General features: G+C 39.8%; 1 protein-coding gene across 1 annotated transcript in view; it reads left to right on the top strand.

Annotated features, from left to right (window-relative positions):
* Nucleotides 1-19,271, top strand: part of SH3YL1 (SH3 and SYLF domain containing 1) — a 44,343-nt gene that overhangs the window by 23,801 nt on the left and 1,271 nt on the right. The gene's annotated exons all lie outside the window — the stretch shown is intronic.

The following is a 19,271-nucleotide window of genomic DNA, read 5'->3' as shown; positions in this document are numbered from 1 at the left end:
TAGATGATCTTCAAGGTCCCTTCCAACCTAAACCATTCTATGATTCTAAGAAATGGAGATCATTTTGCACTAACAGTAGGGTGATGTTTTACAGATCCATCTTGATAGCAGGGACAAGAAACTTCACTACATCTGAAAACTGCGTATTTGAGAACATCCTGTCTTCCTTATAGTCCCCAACACTCCCCTTATCTCTGGTGAGAGGCAGGAAGGAGATGGAAGTAAATGCTGCGTATCTGTTCCTGAAAGGATACTGAATATCTACTTTATATTAGGTGCTAAGGGAAGACTCTGATAATACTTTCCTTTTTCATATACCTCTCTTCCCCCTTTCCTCTCAGTGGTGCATGTTTGTGTTCTTAGCAGATACTTTGCTATTTAGCAAGGAAGGTGTCAAAAGAAGATAAAAAATAAGAAACTAGAAAACTCTTCTGTAAGGAAAAATAGAAGGGAAAAGTTTGCTCTGGTACAAATTTCCTGTATTTGTCCCTGCCAAAAGGTTCAAACTGTTTCTTCCCTGCTCCTTCCACCAGTTCTGCCATTTGTCAGCTACTACAGAAGGATGGGGAAGAATTTGAGATTAGTAGTACAGCTGGGTATAGGGCAGCAGAGAAAGTTTTGGAGGTACTATTGGGGGAAAAATCTGCCGTTGTGTGGCATGTTGGACAAATTGGAGTTAGTGGCTGAATCCCATCTGCAAGACAGAATTTCCTCACACTTGAACTAAGAGATATTTTTTTTACAAATGAAGTTACTGTAGCCTTTTCTTTTGAAGGAACATCTACACATCCAGTATTTCACTTGACCTAAAAACCTATGTAGCATTGCATCATTTCATAAAAGTATGAAGAATGCTGTCAATACCATTCTTAAATTTTAACTGAAAATTGCAGAACTGTTTACTGTTTCTTTGTCATAACTGTGCACTTTTTGCCAGACTGATGTAATGAGTATTCAGCGAAGTTTGGCTGTGCTAGCCTGGGAGGCATAATGTGAACACAGGTTGGGTTATGGTGGCAGTCCAAGATGCTTCATCCTCATGAGGGTGGATGTTGCAAGTTGCAGAGTTTGCACTGATCAGTTTAGGCTCTAGTTCATGGGTCTGTGCTGTTTCTAGCTCTTACTGGAGTTGTTCTGTGATGAAGTAGGGGTATTTACCTTTCGCCTACCAGTTTACACTGTGATCAGTTGATACAAGATTGTGCTGTGGGATACTGTAAGTGGAAGTAAAATTGCTTGGGTCACCATTTGGCAACGGAAGGGAACTTCTGTTGAATATCTTTTGACGTTATAAACTGATGGAGCCTGTGCTATGGGTAGAGTTAATAATGGCTGTACTGGTGGTAGAGTAACAGCAAAAATAAATCCTAGCATAAATTTCACTAGCCCCTGAGGCCGTTAACCCAGATAAAGTTAACAAGAGTTTTCTATATGTTGCAGGTGTTCACATAATATAAATATGTTATCGTGAAAGTGGTTGACTTCATATTAAAATAGTTAGCAGATACTAGGTGGTTTTTTCTTTTTTAGAAAGCAGTTTCTGAATCTTTCTTCTTTAATGACTTGAAACTTCTTTCTGCTTTTCATCTAAATTTATTCTTAGCAAGTTTAAATCAGTTTTGTCTCATGCCTTCCTGTTCTTCAGCTAAAATACTTTTCTGTCTGATTCCTTTATCTGGTAGTAGTAACCTCTTTCATCTGAGTTTTATTCTGTGAAGATAATTTTAATTTCCCCTTAAAAACAGGCTTTGGGTTCCTGGTCATCCTGTTCCTTGCCCAGTTTTAAATGTTGGTGATGAAGACTGTCAACAGCGCTTCAAATAAGGCCTTTTAAAATAATATTTTGTCTGTTTCCATATGAGATACCTCCTTGTCTCATATAATTTTGTTATTTTTAAACATTTTTTCTAACCCGTACGGAGAAGTTATTCTCCATGCAAGGTTGAAAAGAAAATTCAATCAGTATATCACAAAACATTAGAACCATAGAATCATCTAGGTTGGAAGGGACTTTTAAGATCAGAGTCTAACTGTTAACCTAACGCTGCCAAAACCACCACTAAACCATGTCCCTCAGCACCACATCTACCCATCTTTTAAATACCTCCAGGGATGGCAACTCTACCACTTCCCTGGGCAGCCTGTTCCAGTGCTTGACAACCCCTTCAGTGAAGAAACCTCCCCTGGTGCAATTTGAGGTTGTTTCCTCTTGTCCTATTGCCTGTTACTTGGGAGAAGAGACCAAGCCCCACCTCTCTACCACCTCCTTTCAGATAGCAATAGACAGCGACAAGGTCTCCCCTCAGCCTCCTTTACTCCAGGCTAAACAACCTCAGTTCCTTCAGCTGCTCCTCATAAGAATTGTTCTCCAGACCCCTCACCAGCTTCATTGCCCTTCTCTGGACACGCTCCAGTACCTCAATGTCTTTCTTGTAGTGAGGGGCCCAAAACTAAACATGGTATTTGAGGTGGGGCCTCACCAGTGCCGAGTACAGGGGGACAATCACTTCCCTAGTCCTGCTGGCCACATGATTTCTGATACAAGCCAGGATGCTCTTGGCCTTCTTGGCCACCTGGGCACACTGCTGGCCCATACTCAGCTGTCTGTTGACCCTGAAAGGACCCCCCGGTCCTTTTCTGCCAGGTGGCTTTCCAGCCACTCTTCCCCAAGCCTGTAGCTCTGCATGGGGTTGTTGTGACCCAAGTACAGGACCCGGCACTTGGCCTTGTTGAACCTCATCCATTGGGCCTTGGCCCATCGATCCAGCCTGTCCAGATCCCTCTGTAGAGCCTTCCGACCCTCAAGCAGATCAACACTCCCACTCAACTTGGTGTCATCTGCAAACTTACTGAGAGTGCACTTGATCCCCTTGTCCAGATCACTGATAAAGAGATGAAACAGAACTGGCCCCAATACAGAGCCCTGGGGAACACCACTTGTGACCAGCCCCCAACTGGATTTAGCTCCATTCACCACAACTCTTTGGGCCCGGCCATTCAGCCAATTTTTTACCCAGCGAAGCGTACACTCATCCAAGCCACGAGCAGCCAGTTTCTCCAGGAGAATGCTGTGGGAAACAGTGTCAAAGGCTTTACTGAAGTCCAGGTAGACAACATCCACAGCTTTTCCCTCATCCACTAAGCAGGTCACCTTGTCATAGAAAGAGATCAGGTTAGTCAAGCAGTTGATATTGTCAATGGCGTTGAAACTCACAGGGAATGACTGACTCCAAATAAACTCAGCCTGAGAGTATGAGAGCATCACATTTACTTACCTGCAGTCAACTTGGACCTCCCTGGTTAGCCAGGGCTGCAGATAAATGATGGAAAGTGGCTTGGCAAGCACTTCTACCAGCTCCCTCTACCCTTGGGTGGATGTCATCTGGCCCCACAGACTTGTGTATGTCTAGAGTGCTGTAGCAGGTCACTCACTGTTTCCCCATGGATTATGGGGGCTTCATTCTGCTCCCCATCCCTGTCTTCTAGCTCAGGGGGGCTGCGTACTCAGGGAACAACTGGTCCTACTACTAAAGACTGAGGCAAAGAAGGCATTAAGTGCCTCAGCCTTTTCTTCATCCTTTGTCACTATGTTCCCGCCCCCGCCTACTAAAGGATGGAGATTATCCTTAGTCCTTCTTTTATTGCTAATGTATTTATAGAAACAATTTTATTGGCCTTCACATCAGAAACCACATTAAGGTCTAGTTGGGCTTTGGTCCTTCTAATTTTCTCCCTACGTAGCATCACAATCTTTGTAGCTCTTGTAAGTAGCCTGCCCTTTCTTTCAAAGGCCATAAACTCTCCTTTTTTTCCTGAGTTGCAACCACAGCTCTCTCTTCAGCCAGGCCTGTCTTTTCCCCCAACAGCTCGTTTTTTGGCACATGGGAACAGACTGCTGCTGTGCCTTTAAGATTTCCTTCTTAAACATCCAATCTTCCTGGACTCCTTTGCCCTCCAGGACTGACTCCCAAAGGACTCTGTTACCCAGGTCCCTGAAGAGACCAAAGTCCGCCCTCCAGAAGTCCAAGGTGGCAGTTCTGCTGACACCTTGCAAGAAGTGTCAGAAGCAAGAAGTCCTTGCTTCTCCAAGAATCAAAAACTCTTGCCATTTCATGATCACTATGACAAGACAGCCTTCAGCTGTCACATCCCCCACAAGTCCTTCTCAGTTCACAAACAACAGGTCCAGCAGGGCACCTTCCCTGATTGGCTTCCTCACCTGCTAAGAAACTGTATAGAATTAAGTTGGGTTTACTGCTTTTTTTTTTTTTTTTTTTTTTTTTTTTTTTGTGGCTGTAGGTTGTTTTCCAGACTGGGGTAAAAGCTAAGACTTATATCAAGTGATCATGTGCCAGTAACACATTAGCAGAACTTTTGAATCTGACAGTACAGAGATTTGAGAAGCAATATGCAGAGACAGTGTGTTCAGGTTGAGATGTTAACTCAGTATCTGTAGAGGAAACATGGAGAAGCTTGTCAACATAGGAATGATTTGCGGACCTTTCGTTAAATCGTCAGTTTGATCTGAATAAAACAGTGCTCGGTTCTCGTTACGGTACTGTACTTTTCAGAATATGAAGGTTATTCTTAGCATTGCATCTCAGCTTTTGCAGTATGATTTCAGCACAGGCATTATTTGCATTAATGTAGTCTTGAACATAATAAAGCCCTTGACTTTGATATAGTTTATTTGACCATTTCAGTTTGAATGAAAATTTAAATGTTTTTTTGAAAAGGCAGAAAAATCCAAGAAGTAATCAGCAAAAGTAGTTACAGAATTGACTCTTGCAAGCAGGAGGTGTTTTTTTTATATCCTAAACATCAAATACATCCACAGATGCTTGACAAAAAAGGCACTTCTTTAATGCAAAAGCTGAGTGTGCTGAAACAAAGATAGAAAGCATTCCATCAGCAGATGAAGATGATGAGCCAGCATGTTCCCTAGTAGGCCAGAAACTCAAAAACAGTGAAATATGTTTCATACTGAATGAGCTTAATTTGCACAGTAACTTAAACTTTAAATATAGTTAGGTCTGTTTCAACTACCAATGAAACCACTGGTTTTGTTTGCTAGATGTGACATTGTTCAGTAGTGACACAAGGTGGTGGCATGGAAGCTGCTTTGGAATGGTCTGTTTCCAGCTCATGTGGAAGAGATCAAAAATACTTCAGCCTTTTTCTGGGTTTTGTGAGTCTATTATGAAAGTGTATATAATACCTTCATTCCATGCATACGAATTTGCAGCTGATGATGAATCTGTTGAGGCTCTGGAGCAAAATTGAGGGTGGCAAACCTTGTATGGAACGTGTAGCTAACTTTGCGTTGTACTGTCTTTAACAACAAGTATGGAATATTTTTTTCCAGCCACCATTTCTGTGATAATGGAGAACATAGTTATTAATTTATTCCATAAATCAACTGGAAGGCTTTGTAACACTGGAAACCTGGGCAAAGTACCTGCTTAATATACAACATCTGGCTCTGCAAGTAATCCTGAAAATAGGGTTTGCTGAGACAGTTCCCATGGAAGTGGAAGGGGGCTTAACATCTGGGTTTGCACTCTTTTCCAGCATTGGGGTGTACATTTAGTACTGAGACTACTGAGTGTAGTTGCTGGAATGATACAGGCTTTCCTTGATATTATCCAAGGTACCTTGAACATTTTGAAATTGCCTTAAATCTACAGCTGCTATAACAAAACAAACATCACGTCTTCTGCATATAAGACACTGCTCTGCCTGTAAGTGATTGTATATTAGAGCAAAGCAACTGGTGCCTGCCATCCCTCGTCAGAGCAGGTTTGTGTAACTGATAGCACAAATAGGCATTTAAAGGGTACTGCTTTACTACAGTGTCAGTTTCCCCAAAAAGTCCATCCTTGCTTTCTTAGTTATGAAGAAGGAATTGTTTTCAGATTTCAATGTTGAATTTAATTACTTTGAGAATCTTAAGAAGCTTTTTTTCAGAAAGTAGAGAAAGACAAGTGGTTTTGTTTACTTACCCAAAACAAGCCTCAGTTAGTGGCAAAACAATAGCTAAGGCAAGAGATTATTTCTTCTGAGCATGATTTGCTGAATATCATGTCTCCTGACCTTTGATCAGATGAGCATTATTGGAGATTAATTGGATCAATGGTGGCATATGACATACTTCAAGTATCTGTACAGAAAGATTTATGCTTATGTCTGATTATAGCAGATTAGTACCTGTAGATATAAAATGTCAAATCTACCGTGCATATTTAGGCCTTCTCAAACATCTGTTCAATGAGATCTGAGGTTGTTGTTTTGTGTATGCTGAGGGTTTTTTGAGGTGAGTCTACATTTAAAAAACAAAATTAAAAAAGCCATTAAGGAAATTAGTAGTTTAATGTGGATAGGACATTTGAGATTTCATTCGTAAGATTGAACAAACACTTGGTTTGTAATTTGTCCAGAAACAACTAAAATGAAATTTGTAAGTGGGTATATGTCTGTTCTGCTCTAGAAGCTGAGATAAAACCCTTTCTTCTTAGGTTAAAGGCTGAGAGGTGTGATCTAAGAATATGGAAAATGAAGCACATCAGGTGGAAAAAAGAACTGATGTGTGAACTGGTGTCATTCAAGAACTGAAATTATTTTCATGACTTCTATTTAGAATCCAGTTGGGCTGTTATTTTTCTTTCTGAATTAGAGTTGCCTGCAGACTTTTTTTCTAAATAAGCATTAGCACATATAATATTTTGTTGCCATATAGGACCTGAAAAGTTAATTTCTTCAGAGGGTCCCAGTGTGTAACATACTACAGTACGCTTCTGCTTTACTCCCATTTCCCCACCCCACCACCAGCTGATGTTTCGTCTTGTCTTGAGAGAAGAAAGCCATGACGTCTTTTAGTTCACTGCCCTCTTTTCCTCTGTGTTATAACTCATATGGCACTTCCTTTCATCCTTTCTCTGACTTGTCTTGCTTCATTTCCATCTTAAGTCTTTAAAAGCAGACCAGTTGTCACTTTTCCAAAGATGCTGCTGCTCTAGGCCTATCGCCAGGCGTAGTGAATGATAAAGCCTGAGAACGGCCATTGCCCAATAAGTGCCCAGTAAGTGAATCTTAACATTACAAGGTATTTTGTTGCTGCTTATTGTGACATTACAACCTAGGTAGTCAGTAATCTGACTTAACTTTTGTTCAACCTATCTGTGAACATGAACTCAGCATCACATTTGTGGGTCTGAGCCCCAACTTTGAGCCAAAGTTCACATTAGCTAAACAGTATTTGTTAGAAGCTACTTATGAATAGTAAAGCCTCAGAATTCAAATGTCATCAGAGCATGGACTGTTAATTGCATTAAAATTCTACATCCATAAAACATTACAAAGCATAACTACATAACTGTACCTAATGAGATCTTAATCGCCAAGATGCCAATTTTCCAAAAGTCACATGGAATAAGATACTATATCTGTCATGTTTTTATTATTGCATGTGGTCATAAAGTGGATATTTTGAGGCAATGTTGTTTCAATATTTTATAACATCACTGTGGAAATACTTTTTTCTTTGTTTACATTCTATGAAGTAAATGAGCCAATCCTTAATAAAGGAATTACATAATATATGCAAGAGGTTTTTAAATTTGCAGAAATATTCAAACTGGTAGTCACATCCATTGCAAGCCATATGCTTTCTATTTCAATAACAGAACACTGTTTTCTGTTGTGGTTTTCAACATTTTGATTGATTTCTAAACTCTGAGTGGAAAAATTAGTTGTAACAAAAGATTTTTTTGTTGTGTGTAGGCACGTAGTTAGTAAAAAACATGCAATTGTGTATGTTTGTAGCTTTATTTCTTTACTTCCCGGAGTATCTTTTTCTGTGTTTTTAGCGTATTCTGTGCATTTTTGACTATTAACATAACATAACTGAAATAGTTTCCATTGTTTTGTTTCTAGGGAGACAAGTTTAGTCACATACATGCATGCTTTCAGACAACTGAACTGTTTCTAAGATTGTCTTGTAAAATATCAACAAAGTGTATCTTCAATTTTTTCTTTGTTCTAACTCATTAGAGTGTGACTCAGAATTGTTATGATCAAAACCACTGTTTATTCACATACCTTGAATTTAAAACTAGTATTCATTCTTGTTTTAAAACTCTTAAAGCAATTACAAAATGTAGTAGTGACGTAAGGCATGAGATCCTTAAAATTAAAGGACTGAACAGCTTGCAGGAAACTGACATGTAGGAATAATTAGTGATTTCCTCAAAAACTCATCACTAAGCCTTACATCTTTCTTCCACCCACTCCCTCTCAGTTCCCTTCCAGTGCTTCTTTGATACCCCTGACACAATTCACAAATCTCTGTAGGGCATAACTTTATGTTCATAAGTTATTTTCATAGCTACTGTTTTACATAATAGTTCAGAAATAGACATAAAATATGATAGAAACCAAGAGGGTAAGTTTAGATGTAGTAAAAAGTAAACGCTTCCCAGTACAACTGATCATACATAACCAAGACATCTGATTTGCCTTGTTCTTGAAAAAGGTGCTGTGTCACTGAGACTATTAGTAGTTTCAGCTTCACAGTTCTTTGGAGAAAAGAGAGCTGAAGAATTAGCATTATATCAGACAACATGCTGTCCAGTTTCTCTCTATATATTGGTGGTCCAGCACGCAATTAATGCTTAGACTTCAACCTGATTAATGCAGTTCTTAACTGTTTTCTGAATTACTATCAGCAGGTCAGTTTTAGGCCCGTTTCCTTAGACTCTTTGAAGTAGCTGCACCTTTCAATTCATGTGCTGGTATTTCTTCTTATGGTCGGGACAGATAAAGGCACTAGTCACAAAGACATCTTTATTTTCCCTCCTAACTTTGCATCACTTTAATCTTCTGCTTGCTAGCTTTCTTTTTTTGTCTCGGGTAACCTTGGAACAGGTTCTATTATTGTACACAGAGACTTCTCTCCTTTCAAAACCTACTAATAGTTTATAGAACTGATGACTTTTTGTTGAATTAATGATCATCAAACTAATAAGTAACATCTATGTTCAATATTATATTACGTTGAATTCTAATATGGCTCTGGGTTTCAAGTTCTGAGATTTGGAATACATCTATTCGTATCCAAAATCTATCTCTCTATTGAAATTTCTTTAAAGTGTGTACTCATTCCCTTTATTTTGATTTATCTGAATTTTCATTGTTAGTTTTGGTAACGTCAGTATCATTCTTCTAAATGCATTTGACCACTTAGCTCTGTGTTGTCTAGCTTTATCACCTCTTCTGCAGCTTTTGTTCAGCTCAGCCTTCAGCTAAAAGAACAGCTCTGCTATGTCACTAATACCTCTCCTGTTCTTGTATGTCAGCTTTCTGTGGATCCCAGTTCCTCCTGTGTTCTCTGCTCTCCTTCCCATTCCATTTATGGCTGTGTCATCAAAAAATCTGTTCTGACAGTATCTTGTGCTGATTCATTCCAAATATTTTTTATTTTATTTTCATATTCAGAAATAAATCCACGATGTCCACAAAATGAGTTCTCTGTTCCTTCAGTTCTGTCACCCTTCTATTTAAACAGCTCTGTGCTTAATGGTAGAGTGTGATAAGTCAGTTACCTACAGGCCTCTTACCTGATGGTAATATTCTGTTTACTCATTTTCAAGAAAAAATAGGTTAAACCGAATAGATGTGGAGAAGAATAAGTACAACGAGTAAAGCAAGGAGTCACTGATATGAGGTAGCTAAGTTATTTTTAGTGTAACAGTCTGAAGGTTTAAAAAAAAAGTTTTTTTGTTTATAAAAGCATAAGGAAGGTAAATGTCAAGAAAGAAAGATTTCCGCCAAAGGCCAATGTTGACAAACAAAAAAATAGATGTGAATTACTAGTGAATTCCTTGAAGCTGGACATTAAGAAAGCTATCTTACCAACTGGGGGACTACAGCTCTGAAATAGCCTCCTCAGGTGACTAATAGGGGCAAAAAGAGGAATAGCCAAAAAGGTGGTTTAATCTCTGGCAACACACCAAACTCCGACCTAAGTGTCAGAGAATGTGCCTTACTTAGTTACATGCTCCCAGTCTCGCTTGTGTGGAAGTCTTGCATTGCTAGACTAGTCTTCAGATCCTAGCCACTGTCTGTCCCTTCATACTGGGTATCTTTCAGGAGGATACTGATACAGGTATGATGGTTCTACTCGTCCTTAGCCCTTATATTCTCTAAACTTTACAGCTTTCACAGGTGCAGAAGGTTGTCATTGTTTTATCCCCTGCCTCTCTGTCCCATGTATCTATCCTACCTTGTTGCTTCCTTTTGACCCTTAAACTCTCAATCTCATCCAGCAATATCTCTTCCCAGTGTTACCATCTCATCCTCTTTCATCTTATAAAGCCCATAGTTGATCATATTGCTGTTACTTAATCTTCTTTTATCTTGTTGTTTTAGAGTTGTTCAGTGCTATGCTGGCCCTCTTCAAAGCAGTTTCTCTTGCACCCAGTTCAAGCCATTGGCTCTATCTGTGCTGATAAATTAAACATAGCCAGGGAATGTGCTTGGGCACTGAAACTTTATCATTTATTCCATTAAATTGTTAGCAGGTTCCTGGTATGATTTTGATCTGGGAAAGGTAGTGGGCTGTCCTTAGTCTGGAAGTTAGCATGTGCCAGAGACTGTCCTCAGTAGTAAATATGAATGAAGCTACGTTGATTTGGAGACATGGAGTTTAATAGCATGGACGGGGCCAGACTGGCAGTTGGCCTTAGTACCACTCCATTCACTGATGTAAATGTAACTGTTACTTCCAAGCCTCTGGTGACGTCTTTATAACCACACATTAGAAATCACATTCCATCCTCCCTTAACCTTAAGAGTGTGGTCAGCAGGTTGAGGGAGGTCATCCTCCCCCTTTACTTTGCTCTGGTGAGACCGCATCTGGAGTATTGTGTCCAGTTCTGGGCTTCCCAGTTCAAGAAGGACAGGGAACTGCTGAAGAGGGCTACTAAAATGATTAGGGGATTGGAGTATCTTTCTTACGAGGAAAGGCTGAGGCACTTGGGTCTTTTTAGTCTAGAGAAAAGAAGACTGAAGGGGTATCTTATCAATACTTATAAATACTTAAAGGGAGGGTGCCAGGTAGATGAGAACAGTCTTTTTTCAGTGGTGCCCAGTGATAGGACAAGAGGTAATGGGCACAGACTTGAACATCAGAAGTTCCGTGTTAACATGAGGAGGAACTTGTTTACTTTGAGGGTGGCAGAGCACTGGCACAGGCTGTCCAGAGAGGTTGCGGAGTCTCTGACTCTGGAGACATTCAAAACCCACCTGGATGCCGTCCTTTGCAACCTGCTGTAGGTGAACCTGCAGGGCTTATACTGCAGGCAGAGGGGTTGTACTAGATGATTCCAGAGGTCCTTTCCAACCCTGACCATTCTGTGATTCTGTAATCTGATAGATAGATGGATTGTCATCTTCTGTTTTCTTTGCTAATACTTGTGCTCTCTGACCTCCATTGCTGGGCTATGTCTGTAATTGCCTTTACATCTATATTTCCAGTGTGTCACTGAGAAGGTGTCCTTATCAGCCCTCTATTCTTCTGTTAAGATTTCCCAGCTAGCCATTACTTGTCTCTTTTCATTTGCTAGATAACATTTTCTGCAGATAACTCATAACTACCTTTGTTCCAGATCCATCTCTTCCTGCCTTACTCAGATGCTCCTTTGTTAACTAGTTATGAATTCAAGCTAAAAATGATCAAACGGAATCTGAAACTGCCTGTTACTGACCACTGCAGAGCACGTGTGATCTCCAAGTTGAATTTCTTTAGAAGTTCTCACTTTCTAAGCAATGAGTCCTATAAATTGTTCTCTGAATACGATTTTAAAGATTCAGCCTTTCCGTCTCCACTTTTGTCCAGGTTTTTGTCCTGTTATGATTCAATTGTTGCAACATCCTTCTCTCTGACCTTTGCAAATTCAATATTCCTTTACTCTCATCTAGATTCAGTTCTTGCTTCAAAGTTAATTTCCTGCCCTATCACTTTGCCCATCCTTTACGTTCCTCCACTGACTCTTAGGTTAAGTATGACTGAGCTCAACCAGAACAAATACCGCTCCCTGCCAGATCCAGCTTTCATCCCATTCTTGTGAGTGTTACAGATTGAACTCAGTGGTTCACCTACCTACTTCAGAGTTAAACTTAAGCTATTTCTCTGCCTGTCTTTAAGCTTTATCATTGGCCCAACGCTGCTGCATTCCTCAAGTCAAATTTTAGGCCTTTAGTTCCTACTATCATGAAGCCTTAGTGCTAATTTAGAAGCTATCCCTGTCATTAGTAGCTAACCTGAGGCCTTCAGAATTTACTGCTGTTTCTTTTGCCCACCCCTTGCTTTCCACATTCTAATGCACAGTGTGCTGGATCCAACAGAAAATGCATTTCTCTGGTGCTTGCAGTTCCTACCCAGATACCCAAAATACAGCTCAATAAGCCTCAAGTCTGAAAATACAAAGGAGACAGGGCAGCACTAATCACTGTAAGAACTGGACCAGTTCAAACCCCTATTAACAGTCAGTGCAGAAGCTGAATAACTTGCTGACTGGATTTCATACTCAAATTCTGGTTCCACCCTCAAAGCTGACTTTGACTGTAATGAAGTAACTCATATCCACCTCAGAATGAACCATAAGACATTTGTTGCTCTTATTCTATCCTTCACTTGTTGTGCAAGGATCCAACGTTATCTTTTAATTTCCAGGTCTAGATCTATCGGTTGATGAGCACAGCAAATCCAGAAATATCTGTAAGATATTTACTCTTGCCATTTAATGCCTCATCTCATTCCTGACATTGCTTGTCCACCAACGAATCTTTCTCTTCAGACCCTTACTTTGTTAAGCTCTGATCCTAGTCTTAACCCTAACAGTAGCCCAGTTGCTCTGTCTAAACTGATTTGTTTTCACAAAAAAGAGCAACCATCCTAGCTTCTCGTGGGACTGCTAGTGAGCTTAGCTTTTTATTACATATTTGAATTCCTGCTCTCAGCCTAACTTTATCATCAAAATGCTCACTTGCCCTCCTTATGAGACCAGCAGTTAAATAAGTTATTTCATTATAATTATTAATTAAAGCTTAGCAATGGCCATAAACCGTTCAGCCTGAACCCTAATCTTTGCTGTGGGTGAAGACACTTTTGCAAGAACTGCCACAAAGAAAGACTGTTCAGTTCATGTAGCTTAAACCAAAATCAGGATCAAAGTGCTTTATGAATTCACTAATAACAGATAATTAGCTTGTCATCTGTGAAGTATACATTCATGATCAATATCAGCGTTACAGCAAATAAATCACAATATTAGACAACTACAAAAAGTTAATAAACACCTGAGGTTTCTAAATGCAACCTCCACAGCTTCAGTTGCACTTCCAGGCATGCACGCACGCGTATCAGGTATTATGTGTACAAAGCTGTACATTCATGCACATCCCTTCTCACAGGTAGTATGGGTTATGAGCACGCACTATCTATTCTGGCAGTGAAGGTTCCCCTACTTGAACAAACCTCGTTGGAGATGTGGGTACTGCAGCTCTGTGTGCGCTTGTGCACTGCCCTGGCTGGGCACAGGCTAGTCACAGTGCCTGTCAGGGGGGCTGCTCTCTCTGGCTTAGACAGAGGTGATGCTGGCAAGGCGACTTCCATTTGTATCAAATTGCGTTTTGGCTACTGCTGTTCCAGTCCAATCTATTCCCCCACAATTACAAATTTTCATGCTGCTTTTATACTTCAAGATTACTTTGTTTCAGAAGTCTCTTTGTGAAGTTTTTCACCAAGTCACAGAATGGTTGAGGTTGAAAGGGGCCTCTAGCGATCATCTGGTCCAACCCCCATGCTCAAGCAGGACCACCGAGAGCCAGTTGCCCAGGACCATGTCCAGACAGCTTTTGAATACCTCCAAGGATGGAGACTTTACAGCCTCTCTGGGTAACCTGTGCCAGTGCTCAGTCACACTCACAGTAAAAAAGCGTTTCCCAGTGTTCAGACATCACCTCCTGTGTTCCAGTTTATGCCCATTGCCTCTGATTCTGTCACTGGGCACGTCTGAAAAAAACCTGGCTCCATCCTCTTTCCACCCTCCCTTCAGGTATGTGTAGACATTGATGAGCCTTTTCTTCCCTAGGCTGAACAGTCCCAGCTCTCTCAGCCTTTCCTCATAGGAGAGATGCTCCGGTGCCTTCATCATCCCCGTGACCCTTTGCTGGACGCTCTCCAGCCTGTCCATGTCTCTCTTGTACTGAGGAGCTCAGAATTGGACCCAGCACTCCAGGTGGAACCTCACCAGTGCCGAGTAAAGGGGAAGGATCATCTCCCTTGACCTGCTGGCAATGCTTTGCCTAATGTAGCCCAGGATACTGTTCACCTTCTTTGCTGCAGTGGCATGTTGCTGGCTCATATAAAGCTGTTGAATCAAGCTAATGGTTCTCTTTCTCTTTAACGTCTCCAGTTGGCGCCTGGTAACGGTCTTCCTTTTTAATGTGATAATTTGGGGCAAACATCGTTCAGGCAGTTTAGTATAATCAATATATGTATACACACACAGTGTTTACAATCACAGTCATATCTGTTAGGTGGTGTTGTGCAGACCATTTGCTAAAGGTGGCTATTAAAATCTCTTGTAAACTCTTCATTGTTGCTGGCACCAACTATCATTTTTTACTCAGAGTTTTGCAGGACCCAGTAATTAACCTAGTTCTTTAGTCTACTTGGATTCTTTCCTGAATTCTAATTATAAACTCAGTACTATTTCTTTCCAAACTAAAGCCCAGTGTCCCATACTGGCTAAAGAACTAAGATTTCTGCCTGTTCGCTGTTAGTTACAGCTCTCATCCTAAACCCATGAGCAATACCTGAGGCTTTCAATGCCTCTGAACACTGTACTAGTGATAGTAAATCTTTTTGTTACTTGATATATTTGTTTTTAAAAGCATAGATGTTTGCATCTGCCTGAATCCATTAGTTGTTTTCCATCATTTGGTCTGTTTGTTGGTTTTCTCTTACTTCTGCTGCACAAACAGGGTTCATGTGGTTGCTTAGTTTTGTAGGTCTCCATTTAACCAATGAGAATTCTATTACAGCTTTCCTGTAAGCTGACACTTTCTGGTGGAGTTTTTATGCCAGCGCTATACAACTTCTGTCATCTCTGATGCTGGAGACTCATCTCACTTAACGTTTAGTGTGGCAGTTCCAGTCATTTCTCTCTATTGCTTTACAAAATACAGAGAAAGTAGAAGTTAGGATGTTGAATGTGTTGCTCATTCAGATTGATTTTTAAATAGTGAAAACTATAACCATGCATTCTAAAGGTTGCACACAAAATTTGAGTAAGATAGAGGGACTATTCAGTTTCGAGGAAAAATATATCTACCTAGACAATCTCATTTTCATATGATATGTTGCGTCCCAGTGGAAGCAATGTTACAACCTTTCAACTTCAAAAGAAACCAGACTCGCAGCCCATTTACCAAAGTGGAGATTTAGCAGAAAGTGAACAATGTATGGACAGTTGACAAGAGGATCACTGTGTCAGTCATCAGTACCCTTGATCAGATGGCTCGTTGTCAATGACAATTGGGTCACAGGGCTCCTTTTTTGCAAAGTCTTTAATATGGTTTAGATGAACGCCAAAACACCAGTGAAAGTTCATGTTCACTTACAGTTTCTATCATATAGGTGCATGCGTGACCCAGAAAATCATACCAGCTCTCTAAATGCTGATAATTTGCTAAACATCCCCTTTGCAAAAAATTTGCTGTTGCACCACTAACCTCAAGCACAGGAAACTTATTTCAGTTTCATTGCTGTGTCAATGGCCAAAAGCAGCACTTCACAGTTTTTGTATAATTATTCTGCAAGCTCTTCAGCATCAGACATTCAGTGACTAGGAGATATATACATCTGTGCCAGTAAAATTAAATTTGGGACCCACAGCTGGACTGTACTATTCTGTCTTCCAACTCAGATTTAGTTTTTGAAAGCACAATAAGCTGAACCCAAAATGATGTAAAATGCTGGTTTTTCTTTAGAAAAGTCTTAGAATCAGCCTATGGGTTTACTAATATTTTATAGGTTCACATTAGAATGTGAGACTAGTGGCTACATCTACTAATAAATTAAACAGTGTGAAGGCGTGGGCCCAAGCACTATAACTCAGTTACCTATGTTGTTGTGTTGTTAGAAAGTTCCTTGGCGTTATTCTCACTTAGCACATTCCCAGTTAATTCATAGATGTGGTTTAGGAGTTACTTAAGTATAGAAATCAGCAGGTAGTTTGGATGTGGCTCTCCTCTCTGGATGGTGAGCGTTTACTAGTATGTATGTGGCCAGTCTATGCCCGTTGGCCTCAAAGTCAAAGAAAGGATCTGGCACTTTTCAACCAATTAATAGAAATGTAGCCAGTGTATCTGTTCTATAGCAACTTTCTAGAGAAGGCTTTCATTCTGCAGTAAATGTGCTGTAATTAAAGATAGCTTTATTGCTCTTTCATTCACTCTGGGGCTGGTACTGCAGCTCACCCAAGAGGCTGCAAATTCACTCTATACCTCATCAAGTCCTTAATCTATAGCAGTAGTCCTTAGCGAAAAGTTCAAATCCTTATGGTATGTAAAGACGAAAAAAAAGGAAAGGATATTGTGGTCAGAGCAGTGTGTTATCAAGCATACGCCATACCCATGTATGCTGGAGCATTGAATATGTATGCTGGCTCATGCAGTAAATCATCTTCAGCCAAAATGTCTATATTTCTGTTTTGACCACTGTGTTTGTAGAAGTGTGCTGTGTATATTCAGATACCATTAATTAAGGATTTTCCGCGATGTAATTTGTTTTTATTCCAGTGTGCATACTCATAAATCTCAATGATTTCAGTATCATACACTGTATGTAGCACTGCAGCACCATCTTGTGTGAGCTGCAAATGTGGTTTCAATATATGCATTCAGCAGTCTTCACGTTGACTACAACAATTTTATTAAAACCCCTTTTATGTAAAATGAAATCGGGAAACGAGAACATGAAATCACTCCCCCTTATAATATATATGGTAGATTTCATAACAGTACATTCATCTAAGATACCTATTTTTTAGGATGATCCATATAAACATGAGGCATGGGATACTGCAGTCTGGAGACAATAAATACGCATTTTATCTGTTTTGTGCTACAAAAAAAGCAGAATTAAAGCACAGAGATTAGAATCTTTGTGAGAAATAAAATGAAACTATAGTATGGGAAAGAACTGCTAGGGGAAATTACATAGGAATTGTTGTGAAATATCTGACAGGAATAAAGTTGGAAAATGCTTTTAAGTGACAGCAGGTAGCAAATGGGGCAAGGACACAGTATTCAATGTTCATAATCAGCTGTAGTCCTTTAAGGTTTCTATATGGTTGGAAAGATACACGTGCACAGGGGCAAAAAGAGGGAAGGGAAATGCATAAAACAATCTTGTTGATATGACAGAGCAAACAATAATTGGAGACATGATTGTGGTGCATTGAGTGCACTCCTGCACTTTAATATCTTACACGCACTTCTTTTGTTCCACCTTTTCATGCTTTAATTTGTGGCTAGTTTCCCTTTGGGTTTTTTCCTACTTTTACTGAGCCCATTTCAGTTTACTTAATAGTTTGTGTAAGAGGAATTACAGTCTTACTCTTGATGCAAGTTCAGCCATGGAGGAGGTAACTATTACTTGCTGCCATTGCTATGAGTCCAGCATATTGAAGTGGTGGTGACAGTTCTTCTATTGAATATAATGAAAAGAAGCTCTCAACATCACTTTTAGCACTTTCAGTCTCTTCTTTTGAGCTGTCAATTATCTACTTTTCCAAGTATATTAACATAGTTTGGGCGTTATAAATACATAGTAATTCTAATTTTCCTTGAGTGATTATCCATTTGAACATTTAGGTGATGGAGACACACATGGTTAAGAACTCAAAATATAAAGATTTGTAGCCTTCATCATAACGTATAAAATGCATTTTTACCCGCGTGTGCTGCCTGAATGTGGCATAGGGGTAAAACACACCCTCTCTTCTTATATGCAACTGAGTCATAACTGTTTTCATTCCTTGGCACCTGAAGAGTCCCGAGCCACAGTATTTCCTTACTGCTCTTCAATTAAAACCAGGAGTAAAAATGCAAAGTGTCTTTTACTTTTGAGTTTTTTTGCTATGATTTCCCCGATCAAAATATCTAGCTTCAAACCACACTTTGCATGGGAACACATCATGTCATTCTGGCTGCATCAAATGCTTGAATTCTTGGAGGAAGATCATGTAAATTGCTGGATACTCAGTCTGTCAGGGTTTCAAGTGTGAAACTGAAAAAGATATTTAGAAAAGCTGCTTTGCTGACTTTTTTTGGTAGGGGTAACTGGTGGAGCACATGGGTATTCTCATCTGGTTTTGTTTTCACATCAAAAGAAATAGTGGTGTGTGACTTTAGATCTTGGATATAGATATCTGGAGAGAAAGACTGTTTGATCAAGGAAGAGAGCATTTGACTTCTCTGCAACCAACACTCTCCCAGCACATGGCCAAATAACTTTTTATTAATCTTTGATGATTGCCACAAATGCAGATCATGAAGGGAAAGAACTGGCCTATGGAATGAACGTATATACTGACAGATGCTGGGAAAAATAATCTATGCTGCTTATGCATACGTTATAGTACATTATTCTTCTCTGTCCTGTTTTGGCTACAGTTTGTATTTGGGAGGCTTGGGGGGAAAGGATTTTTCCTCTTTATTTTGGAGTGATAAAAGCAACTATAGAAGAAGTCTGTGGGTATCAGTTATTGATCACAGACTGCCAAAAAAAAAGTTGTATCAGTGCTTCTCTCGCAGTCCTTTCTAGCTCTGTACTTGCAACGTATAGACTAAGAAGAGGTTGGGTTTTCCCTTTTGCAGCACAATTTTGCAGCAAGCACGTGCAGCTAATGCTAAAAGCCTTTAATCATGCATGCGTGAGTATTTGTGCAGCCATCACATCCGTATGAGCAATACATCCTAAAATTTCTCCACTGGCCTCTGTAAATGTCTTCATTATTTCCTCTTAACTGGTCTTCCATTGCACCTTTCATTTTTCACTTTTAGATGCATTAATGTGAGAGATTTAACTGTTTTCTAAATCAACATTAAGCAAATGCAACTACCTTGTATAGTTCAGAGAGTTAAAGGAATTGAGAGGAAACATAATTATTAGCAAATAGAAGATATTCATTTAGATTAAAAGT

Source organism: Charadrius vociferus, unplaced genomic scaffold (assembly GCF_000708025.1).
Source record: "Charadrius vociferus isolate BGI_N301 unplaced genomic scaffold, ASM70802v2 scaffold156, whole genome shotgun sequence".
In the NCBI taxonomy this organism is placed as follows: Eukaryota; Metazoa; Chordata; class Aves; order Charadriiformes; family Charadriidae; genus Charadrius; species Charadrius vociferus.
Note: the sequence above shows the minus strand (reverse complement) of the source record. Positions and strands in the feature narration are given on the sequence as shown.